Here is a 9,740-nt window from a genome sequence, read left to right on the forward strand (position 1 = left end):
AGTTAACTACTTCACTTTTCCGGACTCAATTATTATTATTATTTTTTTTTTTTTGGAGAGGACGCCCCTCATAGTTTATCCATTAAGATATATTCAGAAGTATTCATGTGGCAAAAAGATGATTCGTTCGCCCCCAACGCCCCCGCCAATCTGTCCCTAGGCCAATATGGAGGAGGTAAATCACAGGTGACTACTAGCTATTAGTGCAAATGATCAAGATTATGGGGGAGGTTATGCTCGGTCACGCTGAGTTTCGACCCCAATACCTTATGTGGCAACACCCCCGCACCAATTCATGAACATTCAGAAGTATTCATGGTAGTACATCTGGTAGGCGACCTCTACAATTTTACTTCCACTCGAGCTGTATATGCTTGTTAATTGTTTAATCAAATCATGTGTCGCTTTGCACACCGCCGCACCAATTAATTATTGAAAATGTGAATGAAATAAAAATGTGGAGACGGCAAACTCTATTGTGCATGCATTTTTAGTCCACATTAGAAGTTTTTGTCTTTATTGTTAGTTTAAATTATGGCACATGCATTGATGTTGTAAACATATGCATGGGGAGAGACTCTCTCATGTGTGGATGCATAGGGGTGGGTGCAAATCCAGCGCCTAGATTATATTGAATCAAGGTTGACTCATGTGCGAGCATAACCTGCCACTACAACAAAAACCCTCATAGACATCGGTTTTCCACCGGTGTCTATTACATTTTTGACCAATGTCTATGAAGGCGATGTAAAAAGTCTGCCATTTTAGACATCGGTTTAAAACCGGTGTAATATCACTTAACGACACTGGTGTTTGAATCGGTTATTAACCGGTGTAGTATCACTTAACAACGTTTCATCAACAGTGTAAAACCGATGTATATTATATGTTAATAACACCAGTTTTGGCAGCGGTATACGACCGATGTAATATTAGTTAATAACACCGGTTTTGCAGCGGTGGAAAACCGATGTAATATCAGTATTTTTTAATAGTACAAATTTGATTTCCGAAATAGTAACAAAAAAAATACACAAATATTCACAAATTACACAAATATTCTTCATTCAACAGTATCTATAAAATACATAAATATTCACAAATTACATAAATATTCTTCTTACAATAGTATCCATAAAATACACAAACTACTTTGGTTTTGCAAAGTAACTAATATTCTTCTTACAACAGTATTCTTCTTACAACAATATTTACAACTAATAAATTAGTTGCTGCCTGAATTCTTGTAATTCTGTATCCTGTTCGACTAATCTTTCTTCTGCCATTTTCTTCTGAAGCAAGGCATCATCCAATTGTTTCTGTAAAGCCAGAGCTCGAGCTTCTGCTTTTTCCCATCCTAACAAGTAGATCATGCATGGTTTGTTCTTAAAACAACATAGTTTTTGTGTTGGGAAGAAAATGAAAGGAAAAAAAAAATCTAACTTGAAATTGCTTCCTCAGTTACTTTTGCTTGCTTTGCCAAAAGATCATCTTTAGCATTGGACTCACTGCGGACAGAGGATAGTTGTTCGTTCAAGTTTTCTACAGATTTCTCCAACTCCAGGGTCTTCCCTTTCTGAGAGAAATCATAGGCATTTACAAATTGATTCCCAACATAAGAAGAGACATATGCTCAGTCTAGAAGAGCTGAAAATTTGTTTGGTACTGATGAGTTGTTGCCTTCTTTATTTATAATCCAAAAAATTAACAATAAAAAACCAATAATAAACAATCAAAATCAGTAATAGAAGATATCGATCTTTGAGTCCGAGAATTGTTTATACTGAAACATTAGTTGTGCAAAAATCAGTAATAAACCATCAAAAAGATGATTTGATTACTGCTAACCTCAATGTTCTTCCCTGTGGACTTCCTATTCCATATCCACGTCTTGCTCTCCATGATTCCCACAAATTGCTAAAACATAGAAAGAGCTTGAATTAAGAGGCCAGTGAAAAAAATGTCTTGTTTAAATTAAGAATGAAATTGAGAAATCCTTTGACTCTTCAACAGTAATATGTCAAATAACTTATACACCACTTGATGCACCAAGTACCACAATTCACGTCACATCTAATTTATTGCCAAGTTCAACTCTTCAGATATTTACAAATATTAGCTCCAACACACGTTGAATTTTACACGTTGGTTTTGTAAATATTCTTCTTACAACAGTATTCTTCTTACAACAGTATCCATAATATTCATCTATCTATCATTTCAACCTAATAAATTAGTTACTTTAGTTTTGCAAAGTCTCCCAATTGTGTAGGAACCTCAGTAGCTTTTATCCCAAGTTCAGAGAAGAAGAATAATAATGAGGAAAATCAATTTCTGTATTTACAACACTATTTTGATGTTAAATGTTGTTAACATGTTTGTTTAACATTGTTGTCTCCTTGTTTAGGAGCATTCTTCATAGCCCGCATGAATTTTTAAACAAAAATCATGTCTAGTACTGTTTTTCATTTTTCTTATTGATGAAATTGAACCCAAATCCATCGCTAAGAATTAATTTGTCTCTGGAGCACAAAAAATTATGAATTTTCATAACTTCAATCAAAGCATTAGTTTGCTTTTTGTTCTAGCATCTAAAGCAAAATAAAGTACATAAAGGATAGAGGATAAGGAATAACCATGACAAGAAACCAGGAAAATATATAATAGCAGTAGTCCTTCAAAGACAATGAAAAAAAAGTAACTAACTTACATCTGAAGGTGATGCGTAAGTTCAAAAATCTTAATAAAATACTTTGAGTGAGGCCATATTGATAACAGGTAGTCGAAGATTGTAAACCTCAAATTTCATTCCCATGCTCTGATGAATCAACGTATAGCGATTTTAAAATTTACGAACTACTAAACAAAAATATCATGAGGAAGAATCTATAGAAGTACCTGGACAACATGGGAAATTCATTAAGAAGTACCTTAAGGCATTTCTAAAAAAACACATAAAGCTTATAAATTATCAGAACGTTTGTTCAAGTTTGCAGACACACTAGCCTCATTAAATTTGCAAATGCACAACACTTGTACATACAGTGAGAAAGGAACTGCAAATTCTATGGGTACATGATTAGAGTGTTAGTCCTTCATTGGCAATAATAGATAAAGCTCATACACTGATAACTGAAGCTAACAAAATTAAAGATTTTAGTACAAATTAGAAAAATTAACATATACACTGACCGGGAGAGTGAGGCCACCCAAGATGCCAGCAAGACTAGACAGGAAAGGAAGTGCTACTCCAATGAAGAACGAGATGAAGCCATAAAATACTCGGAAGCCAGATCGAACCCAAATCGAGCAAGGTCGATTTGTTCGGCTTGTATAACCTGCTTCAAAGCTGTCAAAAACAGACATGGAGTATATCTGAAAACTGTTGAGGCAGTTAAACACAACCAAGAGGAATGTTGTTGCTAGAAGCCCTCTTGGGATATCATGGCTGTGATATATATAAAGGGAATTTAGTATTCCTCCTTGAGGCATTAGGAAAACATATAAAGGTGTAAGAGGCAAATCATAATTCAAAAAAACTTTTAACAAGATGCAATATTCATTATCGATTGGCATACTTACTAGGTTACCATAAGCCCAGAAGCCTCCAATGGCAATAGGGAATAAACACATTGCTATTAGAAGATAGGCGACCTTGGCTCCCCTCCACATTGGAACATGTGCAGGGTGTTTGAAATTTGATGGCATTGTTGCCTGGAAACCAAGATATAACAATTTCTATAAGGCAGTAAAGAGGGTAAAGAATCTGTACCTTTCAATCCCACCACACTTTTACTAAAAAACTAGAAGCAATGTGACTGAAGCAACAAGAGCTCCATCTGTTCAAATGATTACTTGAGATTAGGAACTAAATACCTGGATTTCTAAAGCAAGATTGTGTCCCCTAAATGCAAATGCTATTATTCCAAAAGCATTCAAGATCAAAAAAGCAGTGGAACAAAAGGAAGATGAGGGCAGTGGCTGATAGGAGATGGAAGGGGGTCTTTCTTGGCTAACAGACAGTACCAGGAAAACGAACTCTAGAGGGTGGAATTAGGCATCGAAAACTGAATTAAAAAAAAACCCTAGAGGGTGGAAATTAAATTACAAAAACCTGGAGGTGGTGGAGAAGTCGAAGAGCTTGCCGCGGCTGGAGAAGATGATGAGGGAGAGTTCGACGTCGTAGAGAACAGAGAGCTCATAGGCCTTCTTCAGCAGCCCGACCTTCCTCTTGGAGAAGGTCACTTGCCTATTGATCTTGTTCTCTATTCTCCTCACCTCAACCCTCCCCCGCCCCATCCTCAACCCTTAGCAATCAGACGATTAAGAAGAATGAAAAGAGGAAACGAGAGGTTTTGAAGATGACCGTGTACCCAGCGAGCGAAGAGGCCGAGAAGGAGAAAATGAAGCACGGAGAGCCCTTTATGCCTGCAATTTTAGGGTTTTAGCAGGCAAACATACTTCGTTATTCTCGTACTGCACTCGATCTCTCTGTTTCAGAAGAAGGAGACCCCTTTACACAAGATCAGAGATCTCGGTGTTGTTCTCTCTTCCTTTGGATTCCCTCACGTTGCCGACCAACCGTGCCATGGCGGTCGTGGGCGTCCTCTCGCTGTTCGGATCTCGTCGGCACCTACCTTAGCTGGGAAGAGCGAAGAGAGGAAGGAGGAGGAGGAAGAGAGGATCGGACGAGGAGGCAGAATGGAACTACGATTTTGCTTAGGACCGAAGCAGGTGGTTTTGATCCTAATCGGGAGAGGAAGGGGCGTCGATCCAGGAAGGGGAAGAGATCCAGGAAGGGGAAGAGGGAGATGAGGCTGAGAGAGATGGTCGGAGGTTTAGGTTTAGGTTTAGGCTGAGAGAAGGGGCGCGATATTAGTTTAGGTTTGGAGGGAACTTTGTGAAGTGTTGTAAATTTTGGCTGGTGGAAAAATTAAATTATTATTTTTGGTTCATTAACACTGGGTTTTAAAAATCGTTGTTAAAATCGGTGTCTATTAACAAAAAAAAAGGCGCTCATAGACATCAGCTAAAAAATCGATGTCTATGAGCGAAAATCTGCGCTCATAGACACCGGTTTTTGGAAAAACCGGTGTAAAATACTCAAAGACATCGGTTTTTACTTAAAACTGTTGTTGTTCCACCGATGTCTATGAGGGTTTTTCTTGTAGTGTGCACATGTCGAATGTCACACCGGTACATGCAAGATTTGTCCAAATGAATAAACCAATATTTTGCCATGTTTTTTGCTACTCAGGTGAAACAAATGAATTAATTTCAATTAATTTAATTCAATTGAAACTGCTAACAATTAATGACAATAAATAATCATTAATTCATTCAATTGAAATTGCTGACAATTAATGACAATAACCATTAATCAATCATTTATGACGGCCAAAGGTTGAGCATCTATATAAGGAACTCAGAGTAGAAGAGAGAGAGCGAGATGAAGAGCAAGAAGTGAACCTCTGTCGACCCGTGTTCTCCCATAAAACCTCTTTTAGCCATGCATTAGTTCAGTTGAACTACTCGTGATAGCACTCAAGTGCATTCTCAGTTTACCACGAACAACCAGTGGTTGGTTACGTGCGTGGTTTTATCGTTGTATCTGATGGATCGAAAGCGCTAGAGGGGGGGGGGGGGGTGAATAGCGCTCGTGGCTATTTGATCAATTTAAAACACAGAGTAGAAACACAGCGGAAAGTAAAAGCAAACACACAGAGACGCAAGTGTTTTACCTCGTTCGGAGCCTATAGCGACTCCTACTCGAAGGCCCGCGGTCCTTGACCACTTTCGGTGGGCAACAACTATAATATTGGAATTATTACAAGCTAGAAGCAATTATAGTTAAGTATAAATAAGAAAGTTATACCAATGAACAGGAAGATGGAAGAACTTTGGAGTTTCGGTTCGTTGTAGCAGCAGGGCGTTGTTGTAGCGTACGGAGCACACAAGAGCGCATAACTTCTGTTCGGAATTCGATGATCTGAGCTGCACCTCGAGGCCTCCTTTTATAGCTCTGCAAGGTCTGATCCAGATCCCCAAGTCTCGGGATTAGCTTTGACCCGAAGCAGATTGGTCGATCGATCCTCACGTTCGGTCGACCGATCAGATGACCTCCACCGCATCTGATCCGTCGATCTGTCGCTCCGCTTCGATCTGGTCAAACTCTATCCCTACGTTCGATCGACTGATCCCAGGGTCTGGTCGACCGATCAGTCTCCTCTGACCCGCACACCTCGGCTTGATCTAGTTGACACCTATCCCAGGTTCGGTCGACCGATCCCAAGGTCCGGTCGACCGATCCCTGGTCGAGCCCGGTCCAACTTCTGGAGATTTGATCTGGTAGATTGGAGGTTCGGTCAACCGAATCCAAGGTTCGGTCGACCGATCCCGGTCAGTTCTAACCCTGCACGAAAATATTAATTTCCTGTAAAACAGAGTTAGAACACAAAAAGATAATACGATAAATAAAATTGTCAGTCATCGGACTGGCCGGGTCTGACTTCAAGTTTCCGACTGGAAACCCTAGGTCGACCCGATGCCTACTGTTCCCTCAAGGGGGAACGCGTCCTCACCTACTCCACTCAGGAGATTTACCTGATGCCAGTCCGGTCCTCCAAACCGACTGGACTTTCCACCTAGGGTTACCACCCCTAGGACCTAGGGTTACCGCCCCCTAGGATTTTTCTCCACCTACGGTTACCACCCCCTAGGACCTAAGGTTGCCGCCCCTTAGGGTTTTCCTCCACCTAGGGTTACCTCCCCCTAGGACCTAGGGTTACCACCCCCTAGGTTTTTCACCTGCCTAGCCGCAGCTAGGACTTTTGCCTAAGTATCACTTAGGACTTTCCTGCAAGCTCCATGAACCTTGTTAGATCACCACACATCTTAACTTTGAATCCTTTGCCATTATCAAAACTCAGGTTCGATCGTCGGATACTTCCCGCACTAACAATCTCCCCCTTTTTGATTATGACAACCGAAATTCAAAGTTAAGTAAAACAAGTGCATAAGATACTTAAAAAAAATGTAAGTGAGCAAGCTTAAGTATATAAAATCAAATACAAGCATAACTTAAGCTAACACTTAAGCTCCCCCTTAATACAAGGCTTCCTTTTTGAATTTTTACTTTGAAATTTTTACTTTTTACTTGTGAATTTCCTACTCTCCCCCTTTGCCATTTATCAAAAAAAAATCTTTTGAAAGCAAGTTATAAGTTTAAAAAACTGATTTATGCTTTTGAAAAACGGGATAGGTGCTAAGTTGTCTCCTAAAATTTTTGAAAAAACTTTGCAAAACTATAATTTTTAATACTTTTAGCGAAGTGAAGAATTAATTTGGAGGGGAACTTAGGAAAATATCTTAGCTGGAATTTATAAGGTCAGGTTTCAAGGTTGGCTAAATTTGAAAAAATTGAATGTTATTGTAGAACTCACTTAGCTAAGCCTTTTGCAAACACTAACTTTTGAAAGTACAGCCTAGATTAATTTTGAACAAAATAATACTTTGTTGGTCCAAGCATGAGTCCAGTTAAATAGCAAACAATTGGTTTTGATCAGAGCCCTAAAGTACAAGCGTGCTTAATATTCTCATTTCCTTCACCAACTGTCTAACCTTTAGCTACTTGCTGATTGCCTAGAGGGCAGCAGCTTTCGCTTGGTTAGTCAAATTAAGTCATTTAGTCCAGTTAGATCTGACTAAGGCTGGAAGACTTGACTTGATTACTGTTAATAAGGTATTTAACGCCCAGACTCATATTGATGCACAGAAATAAGCATTCTTGAGTTTAGGCTGTACCCTATGTATCTCACACCATTCTATGTTTTGCAAACACAAGCAAGGTATACCTAGGTGTTTGTGAGATGCTCTGGCTAACAACTAGGGGAACAAGATTTCTAGGGAAGAGCCTAGGCTAAGCCATATTTTTGAAAATTCTTAGAAAATGGAATTTTAAAATCATTATTTTTCCTAGATTTTGAAAAGAATAATAAAAAAGTAAGTTTTGAAGTAAGACAGTGAATTTTGAAAATTAATATCTATTCTACCCAGCACATTTCAATTTGCCTTCTAAGTGCGCTGAACTCAAGTTCAGGTAAGGGCTTTGTGAAGATGTCAGCTAGGTTTGATTTTGACTCAATATAGTTGAGTTCAATATCACCCTTAGCTACGTGATCCCTTACAAAATGGTGCTTTACTTCTATATGTTTAGTCCTTGAGTGATGAATTGAGTTTTTTGTTAAATTTATTGAGCTTATATTATCAATTGAGATTTTTGTTTTATGATACTCCAGTTGATAGTCTTTAAGGGTATGCATCATCCATAGCAACTGGGATGTGCATTCACCTAAGGCTATATATTCAGCTTCAGTGGTAGATAAGGCAACATAGTGTTGCTTTCTACTTGACCAACTTACTAGACATTGTCATAGAAATTGACAGCTGCCACTTGTGCTTTTTCTGTCTAGCTTGCATCCGGCATAGTCTGAGTCAGAGTAGCTGGTTAGGTCAAGGGCGCCAGATCTAGGGTACCATAGTCCTACATTTAGGGTTCCCTTAACATACCTAAGGATTCTTTTGACAAGGGTTAAGTGAGACTCTTTTGCACAAGATTGGTATCGTGCACACATACCTACTGCGAAAATAATGTCTGGTCGACTCGCAGTTAGGTACAGTAGACTTCCTATCGCACTTCGATAGTATTTCAAATCTACTGATTTACCTTCTAAGTCTGAGTCAATTTTAGCATTTGTAGCCATTGGTGTATTAATTATTTTTGAGTTCTCCATGCCAAATTTTCTAACTAATTCCTTAGCATATTTAGTTTGATAAATATTAATTCCATCTTTAGTTTACTTAATTTGTAAACCTAAGAAGAAATTAAGTTCTCCTACTAGACTCATTTCGAATTCATTTTCCATTAGTTTGGTGAATTCTTTTAGAAATTTAGAATTTATGGAACCGAAAATAATATCGTCAACGTAAATTTGGGCTATAAAAATGTCATTTTCTAAGGTTTTTACGAAAAGCGTTGGGTCTATTTGACCTTGGTTGAATCCTTTTGATATTAAGTAATTGGACAGACGTTCATACCAAGCCCTAGGTGCTTGTTTTATTCCGTAAATGGCCTTTTTTAATTTAAAGACATAATTTGGTTGTTCTAAGTCCTCAAATCCTGGGGGTTGACCTACGTATACTTCTTCTTTAATAAATCCGTTTAAAAATATGAATTTTACGTCCAATTGAAATAGCTTGAATCCTTTGTGTGCTGCATAGGCCAGCAACATCCTAATGGATTCAAGTCTTGCTACAGGAGCATAGGTCTCATCATAGTCTAACCCTTCTACTTGACTGAATCCTTTAGCTACTAACCTAGCTTTGTTTCTAACTATTTCACCTTGATCATTTAATTTGTTTCTAAAAACCCATTTGGTGTCAATTACTGATTTATTAATGGGTTTTGGTACTAACTCCCATACCTGATTTCTTTCAAATTGGGCTAATTCTTCTTGCATTGCTAGAGTCCAATCTGGGTCTGGTAATGCTTCTTCTATGGTTTTGGGTTCGATTTTTGAAATCAAGGCTATTTGGCTCTGGTTTCTATAAGATGATCTAGTTCTGACTCCTACAGTTGGGTCACCCAAAATTTGGTCAGATGGGTGATTTGTGCTTGTTCTAGTTGGTCGTATACCATTTGAGTTAGTGATTTGTTCTTCAGATTCAATAGGTTCAGGTTG

The sequence above is a fragment of the Zingiber officinale genome, chromosome 6A (genome assembly GCF_018446385.1).
Source record: "Zingiber officinale cultivar Zhangliang chromosome 6A, Zo_v1.1, whole genome shotgun sequence".
NCBI classification, from domain to species: domain Eukaryota; kingdom Viridiplantae; phylum Streptophyta; class Magnoliopsida; order Zingiberales; family Zingiberaceae; genus Zingiber; species Zingiber officinale.